Raw genomic sequence first — 15309 nt, forward strand, 5'->3', positions numbered from 1 at the left:
ATATGTACTAAATTTGATATATATGATGGCAATAGATGGCAATAGATGGCAATTTGATATATAATATTTTCATCACAAACAAGTACAATTAGATAAAAATTTTGACATGATAACTGGCATATCATCTTTCCGTAAACGACACTGTCTCTTTCATTTTCCACGGATACCTAATGAAGCAAGAGATGGCAATTTTGACATGGTAAATAGAATATAATCGTTCCGTAAACGACATTATCTCCTTCATTTTTTATGTTTATCTAATGAAGCAATTGATGGCAATTTGATATGTAATCTTTCCATCAGGAAGAAGAACAATTAGATCTAACAACATGAAGCATGATTGACTTTTTTTTTTCACATCAAAATCAAGATGTACCACATAAGATGAGGGTCACAATTTGAAAACTTTAATAGAGTTTGTTTGATTTGCATATGAATACAACAATTCATAAGTACTTGTAGTACAGTGCAAGTGCTTGTTTTGTGTTTCGTTGGATATTCAAAGGGCAGTACAAATTAGTATAAAACAATTATATACAAAATTACTGTAATACCCTCTATATAGTCCTATGTTGTTTTGGAATAAAAGAATCTGATAAAAAAATTATTTTAAAATTATTTATCATAAATATATTATTTAATTTTTAAATATATTAACTAATAATTACTTATGAAAAATATATTATAAATTTTGTTAACATTTTTTATCTTATTAGAAATCTAATTATCTTGATTTTTTTTAACTAATAATTCACGAGATAGAATATGTTTATTATAATTAGGGATAAGAAGCATGTGATCATAATATAATAATCCTTTTTTACTTAACAAATAAACCTAGGAAATTTGCATAGAAGAAGACCGTAGATCTGGGAAGATACCCGAAAATCCTAGAATTCTCAAAGAGAAGAGAAAGCAAGAAGGAGAAGGGGGAGAGAAAAAGAGAGATTTGAAGAGGAGAAGAGTGCCACGGCGGAGGGGAAGGCAGGGGAAGGAGGAGGGAGCGAAGGAGGTTTACAAAATTTTTTTTGGTTGTGATGCGGTTTTGGTTAATTATTGTAATTTTCGGATTTGAAGTGGGGTAAAATTGACTTTTATTGTGTTGTCCCATAAATTAAAACTTGTAACATGGTTTTGATGGTACAAATTTTTTTTTTTTAAGTTTGTGTTGTAATCAAACATGTTGTGCTATATCCTAAACACATTTACAAATCAAACAAGGGACAATAGAGTTTGTGTTGTCATGTCCCTCATTTTTTAAGTATCAAATGGACCCCAAGGATACAATTAAGCCATAGACAAGATGGACTACAAACTAAGGAGATCTAGTTTTCATCATCATGCTTCAATAGATTTAAGAGCAAGATTTCTATAAATTAGATTGAGTGATTTAGCTTGTTGTTGTTGTTTCCTTAATTGATAAAAGAAATGCCTCCCTTCCCTTCGTTCTCCTCTTATCTCTTCCTTCTCGAGTTCTCTTCTCCAACCGTGATGATTTTATTTTTTATAGTCTCCTCTCTTTTTCTCTTTTTTATTTTCGGTTTATCTTAATTACTCTATTTTTTTCTTTCTTTTTTTTTAATCATTTCTGTTTTTTTCCACTCTCAATCTTCTTTGTCAGTTTGTTCATGTTGTTTTTTCCCTTTTCCCAAAAATCCGAACATCGTGATAAGGATCCCATTGTGTTGGCATGTTCATTTGGACTGAAGTGCCAATTTCCCTTACTTATATGTTCATTTCAGACGGAAGTGCTGAAATGAATTTTAAATTAAATACACTTCAATATTTTTATACTACATGGAGGGAAGTGAGTCAATATATAAAAACTTAATTCCCCACACTTTCAAAATATTTTTTTAATTCGTACAACTTTACATAACACCTAAATTCTTCATTTTTATTCTTACTTTATGATAACCAAAAGTATATCATTTTCCCCATTTCAGATCACATCCCCAAATGAACAGACTCTTATCTTCATTTTTTTTTAATCTCAAGAGATTTTTTTGAATGTTTTTTATAATTTTTCTTTTCTTTTTATCATTTTTGTCCCCTTATCTCTAGATTTTTTATTAAATATTTTAAATATTTAATTTTCCATAAACAATTGGATAAATTATATATATTAAATTGAAAATAAACCGGCACAAAACAACCACAAATAACAAATCAAAAACAAGAAAATATGAAAAAAAATCACAGTTAAATAAAAATAAATCTTCACCATAGGAATGTATAGTTATCGCTATAAATTCATTTAAAAAAAAATATTTCAATAAAAATATATAATAATTGATAAAATTTAAACAACAATCATAGAATTCAATATTTTACCTCTGCTTTTTTAATTTTTTTTATAATTTATTGACAACGTGCAAATTCCAGTGTATATAATACATATATATATACACACACCATTACAAGCATATCATTCCTGAATTTATTTATCTTAAAAATAAAATGACTTGATTACGGGATAAAAGCATGACAAGCATGGCCCTAGCTTATTCTGATAATTAATTTCCACATAGTTAAACTAAATTAGTAGGAATGATAATATGAAATCAACTAGCCTTGGTCAAAGAAGTAACAGTAACCTGAGCACCCAACAGTATGGTTCCTACCTCCGCAGTGAAGGTATCGTATCTGAGAAAGAACTCGACGACGAGCAGCCTCCCGACAAGCACCACAAAGTCCTTCCCTGCGCATTGCTTGTCCTCCACCGTCGGGTTCTCAGTCTCATGCCCATTAGACCACAGCACATGCTTGAGAAGCTTCTTTCCTTGCTCCCCCACAAACCTATCCCCGATGAACTCGTCTCCATTCTCAAACACCTTGGTATCTTTGGTCGCAAGGGGCTGGTAACCAAAGATCATCTCTCCCTTGCTAACCTTATATGCCGCGTCATGGCTTTCAATCAACAGGTCATGCTTGGCCTTGCCGTACTGAAACTTCACTGGAGGGTCCATGCGCAGGGCTTCATACACGACGGACTTTGTGAGTTCCATCTTCTCGATGGCCGCCAGCGTCACCTTCCCTCCTCCTCCCTCTGCCTGGACGACAGATCGGATCTCTTTGGCCAGTTGTGAGTGCAGCTCCGGATCAGCCAGTGCCAGCCACTTGAGAATCCCGGGGAAAGAGCGCCTTGATGCCACCGTAGCTGTTAAACACTGTGGCGAAGAGAAGGTTGTGGCAAGCCTCCTCCCTGGAAAGACCGAGCTTCTCGGCCGTGTCGAGCATCGGAGCAACCGCGGAGCTGAAATAAGCATAGAGGGCCTTGTAGTCGGAGTTAGCGAGGAATGGTGGGAGAGGGAAAGTATGAAGGAATAACTCCTCCAAAATCTTGGGGAGGCCGAGGGTCATAAGGGGGCAGAGCTGGAAGAAGAGCCACTTGTTGGCCTTGGAGGGACCATTGGTGCCGAGGTTGGTGCTGGACGGGTGTTACACCGAAGAGTGCATCGCCAAGGAAGTCGAAGGCGGTTACATCATTGAGCTTGTTGAAGTCGGACTTAGCACCCGGGGAGGCGCTGAGCTGGGACTCCATGGTCTGGAATAGAGACGAGTAGAAAGAAAGGAAGGACGGGATGATGTAGGACTTGCGGGAGGCGAGTAGGGTGAAGAGGAACTGTTTGATCTTAGCATGGGTGGGCTCAGATGGATCGAGGTAGGCGCAGACACGATAACCACCAGTGAGGGAAGTGGAAGGGCATGTAGGTGCCGCACAAGACGTCGCGCTTCTCCACCTTTGGAGACGTCAAAGAGGACGTCAAATGACTTGGCGTCCAGAACGGCGATGACACGCGGGTCGCGGGCCATGAAGGGCCCTGGGGGCATGTTCACTCGGAACACGGTGGAGCCATACTGTTCGATGCGGGACTTGAAGAAATCGTCTTGGCCCTGGAAGTAGTAAAAGTCAAGGCGGTCTCTGATGGAGCTCAGGAAGGGGATGCCATAGCTCCCGGGGATCTCTTTCACTGGGAGTTGGAGGCTAGACTCTTGAGCCACCTTGCCAGCCACCGCCTGCTCGATCATAATCTTACTGCCCGAAGTCGATGATTGTCGTTGTTGTTATTATTAGTTTTATCTTCGATCTGGTCTGCAGGTGCTGATTTTGAAGGTCGCGCTTATCTAGCTCTCTTATAGTGCTGAGAACGAGGGCTAGAGAAGTAGGCGATGCCGAACTTATATACTCTCATGTGCATATATATTATTTATTATTTACCAAAGCCTACACTCTTGGACCAGCCGGCCCTAAGTATAGGTATAGGTATAGGTGACTAAAGTCTACGCCGAGGGTTTCAAAAAATTTCTAGGTATAGATGCACTCTTAATTATAGGTGTCCTTTTTACTAGGGCCGGGTAACCAAAACCTATAGCTCATAATTATCTTCTTCAAATTTTTTTTTTCAACTGTATAATAAATTTGAAGTTATAATAGGGTTTCATAATTTATATTCTTTATAAAAAATTATATTTTAATTTTTTATTTAAATATCATCTAATAATTTTATCCATATAATTATTTGAAAATTTAAAATTTTTTTTAACTATTACACTTAATCGTATATATATATATTAAAAATAATTATTATTAATTATTTATAAACTTAATAATACATATTTTATTTTATCTTAATTTAAATATTACAAATTTTTTCTACAACAAATATGCATCTTATATTATTTATTATAAGTTAATGTTTTCATTAATTAATTGTTTATATAAAAAAAAGATATTTTTTTAATTCTAATAAAAGTCCGATCTTATCCTATTCGGATTAAAAAAATTTTTAATCGGAAGATAAGGAGAATTTGTGTTTTCTGATGGGAGGAAAATCTGAGTTCATCTCTGGTTCTGGAACTAGAGAATACACTAATTTGAGTTTATCATATTTTGACACGTGTCCCATGTGATGTTATTATATTTTTTCTATTGTATTGTGCACACGTGTCAAAATTTAATAGGCTGGAATCAGAATATTTCCTAGTTCTAGAACCCGAGGAGATGAGTTCGGAAAATCTCAGCATGAAAAAAATCCTTGAGAAGCATATGCTCATGGATCCATGGGCAACTTTTTCATGGTGGGACCAATCCTTGGCTTTTCTTAATGAACCATGCAAGTAGGGAAGGTGGGATGCATGTTTTTTCTTTTTTCTCTTTCCATCTTTTATTTTCCCCACCCAATCCTCCCACCTAATCCTTACCGTCTCATCATTTTTTTCTAACTTGTTTGATGAAGGTACAAGAAGGTTTTATAAAATAAAATATGGTAATAAAAAGTAAAAATAAGTTTTAAACCTTTTCTTACTTGGGATAAAATAAGGTAAATTGAGGTTTTGAAACCTTGTTGTGTTTAGTTTGAAGATAATTGGAGGTAAAGTTATATAGTACTATTACTAAATTACCTCTAGGATGAAAGACAAAAATTATAACTTTATTTATAATTATATGAAACTTATACATCATTCGCTTCATTGTTTATGTAAATCTCACCATTAATTATTACTATATTAATTAATAATATTATTAATTAATATAATTATAATATTAAATTAATATTATTAATATTAATTAATAATATTATATTATTAATTAATCAAATATCTTGTAATTTTTGTAAATGAGTATGGGCATTTTGGTCAAAAAAATATTGGTACCCGAAACCTCCCCAACCCTCCAAATGCAAAATGAGAGAAAAGTGGAGGTTTTGGAACCTCCATCAACCTCTCTTAACTTTCTACCTTCCCCTAAAACCTCCTGCCCAAGCATGGGTTTTTAAAAACCCTTCCTTTACCTTACCCCCAAAAACCTCCATCCAAGCAGACTCTAAAGATGATCCCTATGATTGAGAGGTTGGAAGCTCTTGAATTTTCCATGGACTACAACCTTCAGGTTGATCTCATCTTTGCAGTATCTTCCTGATTCCTTCTCTCAGTTTATGGTTAATTTTAACATGAATGATATTGAGTGCACACTGGCGGGTCTTCTTAACAAGCTAGTAAGTACTTAGTCTCAAATGAAGACTAAAGGGAAGGATACTGTTGCTTTGACAATCTCTTCTTCTAGGCTCTCAAAGCCCAAGAAGAAAAAGATGTCCAAGAAGCAAAATGCTTTCGCTCCCAAAGCAGTGGGAAGAGTGGGTAAGAATAAAGGTAAGGCTTCTGTGGTTTGTGCGAGTGAGAGCTCAAAGCAAGCGAGCAAGTGTTTCCATTGTGGCGAGGCCGGTCATTGGAAGCGGGATTGTCCACAACTCAGAGCAGATGGTGCTACAAGTATGGAACAATTTGTTTTCAAAGCAAATTATTCAATTTCTATATTTTCTTCTTGGATTCTTGATTCAGGAGCTAGTGCTCATGTTTGTATTATGAATCAAAATCTGGAAAGAAGATGGAAGCTGGGTGAACGAGAGGTGATGATCAACGTGGGAAGCGGACAGAGTGTCCCAGCAACTCACATATGATCTACTTTTCTATTCTTTTATATTCTTGACATGTTTTAGTTTTAAAGGATTGTTTAGTATTACCAAATGGGTTAAGAACATTGTTTCTATTCTAGTTTTAGTCAGAAAAGGATGTCTTTAAATTTGGTGAAACTAATTGTGATGTTTGTTTTGGAAATAAATTAGTTGGCAATGCCTCTTTAGTAAATGAATTGTATTATCTATATGTTAAGAATAAATATGTTGTGAATGCTATCACTAAAAGGCATGGTAGGCATGAGATAAATCAAAAACTTGTATGGCATTTGAGATTAGGTCATGCTGGAGAACAAATGATTCATGAGTTGGTGAAAAAAATGGCCTTATAGGTCCATTGGGATTGAATACCTATCCGACATGTGAGTCTTGTCTTTTTGGCAAGATGACCAAATCTCATTTCATTGGACATCCTGAGAGGGCACCACAAGTTTTAGATTTAGTGCACACCGATGTTTCTGGGTCGATCAATGAGATGGCTCTAGGGGTGTAAATGAGCCAAGCTACTCGTGAGCTACTCGAGATCGGCTCGGTCAATGCTCGAATTTGATTCGATTTTTCACGAGCCGAGCCGAGCTCGAGTTGCTCGTTTATGTTGACGAGCCGAGCTCGAGCACAAAAATACTCAGCTCATGAGGCTCGCGAAGCCTAAACGAGCTTTTATATATAAAATATTAAGTTATTTATATATAAATTACAAAAATACATAATTATATAAACTATATAAAATTATAAAAATACTTATGTATACAAGCTAATCGAGCTTAAATGACCCGAGCTCAAGCTACTTGAGCTTTTTAGTGAGCCAAGCTCGAACACAAAAAAAATATCTCGAACGAGCTCGAGCCGAACTCGAGCCTTCGAATATTATACTTGAGCCGAGCTCGAGCCTGGTGATACTCGGCTCAGCTCGGCTTGTTTACAACCCTAGATGGCTCGTGGTGGTTTCCATTATTTCATGACTTTTACCAATGACCATTCTAGGTATGGTTATGTATACTTAATGAAAAACAAGTCAGAGACACTTGACATGTTTAGAAAGTATAAGGCTTTAGTGGAAAATCAAATTGGTCATCGTATAAAGACACTACTATCGGATCGTGGTAGTGAGCATATGAATACCAAGTTTGACTTGTTCTTAAAGGAACATGGGATAGTTTCACAATTAGCACCACCAGCGACTCCTCAACAGAATGAGAGTGGCTAAGCATAGGAATCAAACCTTGTTGGACATGATTCATTCTATGCATAGTTACATAGATTTGCCTATTTCTTTGTGGGGTCATGCGCTTCTCATGGAATGAGCTTTGGATAGCTATGAAGTGTATGTTGAAGTATTTTAGGACTAAAGATATGCTTCTAATCTATAGCAATGGAGAGTTAAGTGTGGATGGTTACAAGATTCAGACTTTCAGTATGATGTTGATAACCGAAGATCCACTTTAGGGTTTAATTATATTCACTCTTTATGGCGAAAGCAATAAGATGAAATACTTCTAAGTTACTACTGCAGATTCCACCACTAAGACTGAATATGTGGTTGCAACGAAGGTTGTTTGGATTAAGAAGTTCTTGATAGAACATCTGGTGGTTCCAAATGTGGAAGCTCTCATTATCACTTTATTGTGACAACGATAAAGCTATAGCACAAGCGAAGGAACCAAGGTCTCACAGTATGCCCAAACATATCGAGAGGTGGTACCACATCATTTGAGAGATCGTTGGAATAGGCGATATAGCCATCTAGAAAATAACCTCAACAGATAACTTAGTTGGCCCACTCACCAAGCCACTATCACAAGCCGTGTTAGATCGACATCCTAAGAAGATGGGTGTAAGTTACCATAGTGGTTGGCATTGAGTACAAGTGGGAGATTGTTAGGATTATGCCCTCGAATGCCAACAAGGATACTTGTATTAAGGCATTTCATTTGTATTATACATTCTTATTCTTATTAAATAGGAATTTATTTTGATGTTCATATAAATCTTGTGATGGCATTATAATTAGTTTTAAATATCATAGTCCATGTGTATTAAGTTAAATCTTCTACTCTTTGTGGGATAAAGAGGAGAGCACTAGAAGAGTTTGGTACTTATACACTTAAATAGTTCGCAAATCAGAGAATCTTTAATTGGGCATTAAAGGTTCGTAAGGATTTGTATGACATCTACTTTGACAAAGAGTGCTAGTTGAACACTATGGAATAGTGGGAGCATATGTCATAAATGCATCATTGGCATTGGTGTATTATTCGAACATGACTCGCAGCAATCCAATCACATGGGTTTTACTTTTTGATAGTCAATGATTGGGATTGTTGGTTATGATCATATGAGTGGACCTTAGACCTGAGGTATCATGATCACAATGTACTTGTGATGTCTAGTATGTTACTAGAGTTGTTAGGCTCAGTTTAGCTTTTGGCAGGGCCAACCTTGAAGTGCGACTATGTCGGGCAAGTAGCAGTTGTGAGTGATCACCAAGAAGAAATTCATTCTCTCGGAAGTAAACGAGTCAGTATTTTATTCAATTATAAGTAAGTGAGATTAGAAGAACTTGGTCAAGGCAGTCAAACTAATCGTGTGGGACACGAATGATGGTTTAGTAATCTCACCCCACTATAGTTATTTGTATATAATCGAGTTCAGTGAGTTTGACAATTACCATGGCCCTCACTCGGTTGGGATACAAGAACGAAAGGTTTATACACATATGGTAATCATAATCGGAAAGGTTCGTAATGATCTACTCATTCGTATTCAATTGGGTTATGTCATGGGGCCACGGGACTGGCTAGGTGTCACCCACATCCTTTAGTATCCTCCCATTGTCAATCGGAACAAACCTAGGGAGTCACTAGGGATGTAAGTGGGGGCGGGGGCGGGCGGGGACGGGGAATGGGATCCCCGTCCCCCATCCCCGCTTCCCAGGCGGGGATTCCCCGCCTCAAATTCCCGCAGGGAGAAATTATCCCCACTCACTCCCCGCTGGGATTCCCACGAGTCGGGGAATCCCCCACGCCGCCAATTTTTATTACATAAAATTCTAATAATATTATATATCAATATATATATATATATATATATGAGAACCCATCATCTAGGGACGTCCCTAGATTTCAAATCTAGGGATGTCTATAGTAGCCATCGGATAAAAATCTGACGGCTCTTATCATTATGAACAGTAGAAACCGCGTTCTACAGTGGTGTACAGTGATCATAAACAGTAAAAAGGTGTACAATGTTTATATAATCAATCAACCATCGGATGATGATCCAACGGTTTAGATTTAAAAACATCCCTAGAATTGAAATCTAGGGACGTCCCTAGATGATGTTTTCCCTATATATATATATATATATTAAAGTAGAAAACCTATTTGACACTTGTCAATTTCTCATAGAAATTTTACCAATATTATTTTAATAATATTAAAATATTTATAACATAACACTAAATTATATTGTTTTAAACTAATTTTTATTATTTTATCTCATAATATATAATAAAATTAATTTTATATAAATATTATATTTTTGAAGTTGATAAATAGCTTATTTTATTTAATCTTAATTTTACCTTAATTTCTATAGAAAATAAAAAGATTATTAAATTTTTTTTAAAATTTTCATATAATTATATTCGTACATCACATGGGAGTAATACTAGTATTACTTAAAGTCTAAAAGTCTAAAACATTATTAATAAATACTAAAAATATATTTTTTTGAAACCCACATATTTCGTCCTTATAATCTTATATTCATATTGAATTATTTTAAAAAAATAAATAACTAATCATATGAGTTTTTTTCAATATATATATATATATATATATTATTATTATTAATAAAAATCGGGGAATCCCCTACGAGGGCGGGGGATCCCGCATGCGCACCCGCAGGCGGGAGGGATTTTTCCCCGTTCCCGCCTGAGGGTTATTTCGGGGAATCCCCGCCCCGCCGGGGTGGGTCCCTGCGGAGAACGGGGATTCCCTGCTCCATTTACATCCCTAGGAGTCACGTTTAAAGGGATAAAGAATCAGTCTCGTTTTGAGTACAGGGGTAAAATTATCAATTTATAATTTTACCTAATGGGGTGATTGAAATTGTAACTTGGTCTAGAGTTTTTGTCTTAAGTTTAAATTTTGATTTAAATTCGATGGAGTCAAATAGATAATTAAAATTATATGGACTCAAAGATAAAAGTGGTTTTAATTAAATTAGAACTCATATTTTTAATAGAACTTCTATGGTAATGTTTATCATATTATGAAGGTTCATATTTCGAATAGAACTCATAATTGAATAATGTTTATCATGTTTTATGAAGTCTCTAAAAATATGACTCCTCTCTCACCATAGAATTAATTCAATTAATTCTCTAGTGAGAAAATCCCCAAGCTCTCTTTTCCTCTCTAACTCTGGCCGCTATTTGGAGAAGAAGAGGAGATTGTCTCTTAATTCCTTCGTGTGATCTAGAGGCGTGGGACTTTCGTTCGGCGCTAGGAGATCTACGACAATCCGAGAGATAAATTCGGCGCATCAAAGAAAGGAATATCATTAAGAGGTAATTTTTCTAGGCCTTTTAATTAAATTACGGTGTTCATTAAAACAATTAGAATATATCGCAAATATATTGTTGCTTCCGTATGCCTTTGATGATGTTATTTGATTTTTCTGATATAACCTAACAGTTACATCTCTAGGAGGAGCAAATTACTTTGTACCATTCATTGATGACTATTCCAGGAGATGTTGGGTGTATCCTATCAAAAGAAAGGTAGATGTGTTTCAAGTCTTCAAATTTTACAAAGCGTGGGTGGAACTTGAATCAGGTGAGAAGATCAAGTGTTTGAGGACAGATAATGGAGGAGAATACACCGGTAAAGAATTCGATGAATTCTGTAAGCAAGAATGCATCAAAAGACAGTTCATTACAGCAAACACTCCTCAACAAAATGAAGTGGAAGAGCAGATGAACAAGTCTTTGTTGGAAAGAATAAGAGCTATGATGGAAATTGCAGACCTAGACAAGATGTTTTAGGTACAAGCAGTCATCACCGCCTATTATATGGTGAATCGGGCTTCATCAACTGCAACCGAGTTGAAGACACCGATGGAGATGTGGACTGGTAAGCCAGTTGACTATTCAAACCTTCATATATTTCAAAGTCCTATCTATGTAATGTATAATACCCTAAAAACTACAAAGCTGGATCCAAATTTCAGAAAATGTATGTTTTTAGGTTTATGTTGATGGAGTTGAGGGGTACCGCCCATGGGATACCCACTGCCCACAAGGTTGTAATCAGTAGGGATGTTATCTTCATAGAAGTCAAAGAACAAGAGAAAGAAGATGGTGAAAGCAGTTCAAAAGAAAGCACACAAACTATAACAGTACAGGTAGAAAAAGAAGCTGAATGTACACTAGAGCATGAAGTACAAGAGCCAACTGAATCTGAAGTTCCAGAAGTTGGGGGTTAATTCGTACAAGGAAGATACAATCAACTCTTCAAGAAGCATTGAGAAATTCAAATGCATCCCTAGTGGATGGCAACAATATAAGAAGAAATTGAAGCTCTTCATAAAAATAGGACATGGGAACTGGTGTCACTACCATAAGGGTAAAAGCTCATTGGCAACAAATGGGTCTACAAGATCAAGCGCAATAGTGATGATCAAGTAGATCGTTATCATGCTAGATTGGTTGTAAAAGGATATGCTCTAAAAGAAGGAATTGACGTCAATGAAATATTTTCACCTATGGTTCGACTCACAATAGTTTGAGTAGTCATGATGATGTGTGCTATATTTGACTTGCAGCTTGAGCTATTAGATGTCAAAATTGCATTTACTCATGGAGATCTTGAAGAAAAAATTTACATGCTCCAACTAAAAGGATTTGAAGAAAAAGGTAAAGAGAACTTGATTTGCAGGTTGAACAAATCTCTGTACTATCTAACACTACAAGAATTAAGACATTTACTGGCAATTTTTCTGTGGCTATTTATTATTTTGCCACAATTATGGGGTTTTTGTGACAAAAAAATTTAATTGACACTATAGTTTAAGTTATTTGTGATAATTTATTTTTATGTCACTAATACAATTACAATTGTGACGATTTAGAATCTCTCACAATTATATTGTCACTATTAATATATTAATAGTGTCGTAATCTTTTTGTTACTAAAGTTTGTCACTTTGTCACTAATATTTTCATTTGTTTTAATAATACTATTTTTCCTTGCTCAATATTTTACTTTTGCGAGTGTCTACTAAATATTGTCATGAAAACAAGAATACCATTGTGGCTATAAAAGTCTTTCCTTTGGAGAAGAAATCGAAATCTTGAGAAAAATAATAAATAGAGTATGTTTGACATATTTTAGGGACCAAATTGGATAAATGTATATATATATATATATACTTTTAAAAAAATTATTCAAAATTTAAAAATATTTCTTAAAATACGAGATAAAAATCAAAGTAAAAAAATATTTTCCAAATTTATACCTAATCCTCAATATTTATATTTTCAAAGATTTAAAATTTATATATTTATGAGATATAAAATTTTTGTTGAATATATTTTTTGGGATTTTATAAGGCAACTTATATATATATTTGTTAAAAAGAAAGTGGCCATAATAATCGCCCATAATTTCTTAAATTTGCAAGGCATAGAAAACATGATTTTAATTTAGATCATGCCTAAGATTTCTAATATTAGAGAAAAAAATTTTAAATTAAATTAAAATTAAATGGATATTTACCAAAATCTCATAAAACAAAATCTAATTGATAATATAAATTTTTTTTGTAAATAAATTTTATAAGGATAGATATCTCCAACGAACATAACATATAAATAAACACAAATGGTGAGTAATTATGTGCCTATGGAGATCAGTGACAATGGTTTAGCGTCATTTGATTCAATTATTGACAGTGACTCAACTAGTTTTAGATATAGACATGCATATTATTGATGGTGAGAAGATTTGGGTTTTTTTTTTCCCCGTAAGCTCTTTTTCTTATTTTATGTGATGGATAAGAGATAATTATTATGTTTTTTTTTTGTCTTTTTTTTATCTTCAAAGATTAATTTATTGAATTCTTTCAAAGATGGTTGTTTGTTAATGTTTTCTTCTTTTGACATTTTGAATCATATGTTTAATAGTAGCAATATGTTGTTTAGATTTTGATTGTATGATTTTTTTTTTTTAATGATTTTTTTATCTATTTAAAATAATAAAAGCCAAACGAAACATGGAACTTGGTAGATCTCTTCCCAATTGAGAAGAAAATAATGGTATGAAAGTTGTTATTAAATTAGAATTCTTTTTACAGTTTTGAAAATTATTTAATTAGATTTTTATTTTTTTTCCTAAATATGCAAAATAAGCATCAAGAGGAGAGAATAACATTTAAGTTCCAAGAGAGGTGTATGCAAAGCAAGAAGGAGATTCAAACGGAGTACTTCATCTCGAAATTTAGATTAGAGAATAGTTTAGGATAATTTTCAAATTGTTCTTTTTTTGAAAAAGGATAATTTAATATTTCTATTTTTGATATTAAAATTCAAAATTTCATATATTCAAAATTATAATTTTGTACATTTTGGTGATATTTATTTATTTTTATATAATACTAAATATTTTTATTTGCCTGTGTGACAATATTTTGCTATTAAAAAATTGTCTACTGTGGAAAACTTATTTGTGACCACTTTGTTTGCCACTATTTAGTATATTTTTGTGTCAATAAAAGTATCACAAATGGTAAGGTTTTTGTGATAATATAGGTTTGTCACAAATACTTACATTTTTAATGACGACAATTTGGCCACAAAATCTTTGCGCAAATGTGACCATATTTCTAAATTGGTCACTATTGTATTTACTATGGAGGTACTTATAACGACAAGTGACGACCTCAAAATTTGGTCACTATTAATATTAGTGACTAAAATTACTACTTTTAGTAGCAACTTTGGTTATCACTAACAATATAATTTCTTATAGTGTAAAACAGACCCCAAGATGTTGGTACAAGAGATTTGATTCATTCATCATGAGCCTTGGATATAGCAGATTCAATATAGACCCTTGTGCATATGTTAAGAGGTTTAAAGAAGAAGATTTTGTTTTCTTGTTGCTGTATGTTGACAACATGTTGGTCACAGTCCCCAACAAAGAGCGTATCAATGAGTTGAAGGCACAATTGGATAGGAAATTTGAAATGAAGGATTTGGGATTGGCAAACAAGATTCTAGGATGCAAATTTATCGATATAGAAATAATAGCAAGATTTGGCTTTCTCAGAAGAATTATCTTAAGAAGATCTTGCGGCGCTTCAACATACAAGACTGTAAGCCAATTTCTACCCTTCTTGTTAATTTTAAGTTATCCTCAAATATGTATCCTAGCAGTGAAGAAAAGAGGATGGAGATGGCTCGAGTATTGTACGCATCAGCAGTGGGATGTTTAATGTTCGCCATGATCTGTACATGACCAGACATTGCACATGCAGTGGGAGTGGTAAGTCGATACATGGCGAATCCTTGTTGAGAGCATTGAAATACTATTAAGAGGATTCTCAGATATGTAAAGGGAATCTCAAATGTTCCATTATGTTATGGGGGATCAAAGTTTATTGTCAAAGTATATGTTGATGTTGATTATGCAGGTGATCTTGATAAAAGCAAATCCACCACAGGATATGTGTTCACACTAGCAGGAGGAGCTCTGAGCTAGGTTTTAAAACTACAGTCAGTCGTGGCTACATCAACAACAGAAGTAGAATACCTAGCAGCTAGACAAGC

At 34.4% G+C, this 15309-nt stretch overlaps 1 pseudogene; it reads right to left on the reverse strand.

Moving 5' to 3' along the window:
- Positions 1-2355: 2355 nt before the first annotated feature.
- On the reverse strand, positions 2356-4162 carry LOC120272963 (annotated as a pseudogene).
- Between the last annotated feature and the right edge of the window lie 11147 nt (positions 4163-15309).

The sequence above is a fragment of the Dioscorea cayenensis genome, chromosome 12, assembly GCF_009730915.1.
Source record: "Dioscorea cayenensis subsp. rotundata cultivar TDr96_F1 chromosome 12, TDr96_F1_v2_PseudoChromosome.rev07_lg8_w22 25.fasta, whole genome shotgun sequence".
In the NCBI taxonomy this organism is placed as follows: domain Eukaryota; kingdom Viridiplantae; phylum Streptophyta; class Magnoliopsida; order Dioscoreales; family Dioscoreaceae; genus Dioscorea; species Dioscorea cayenensis.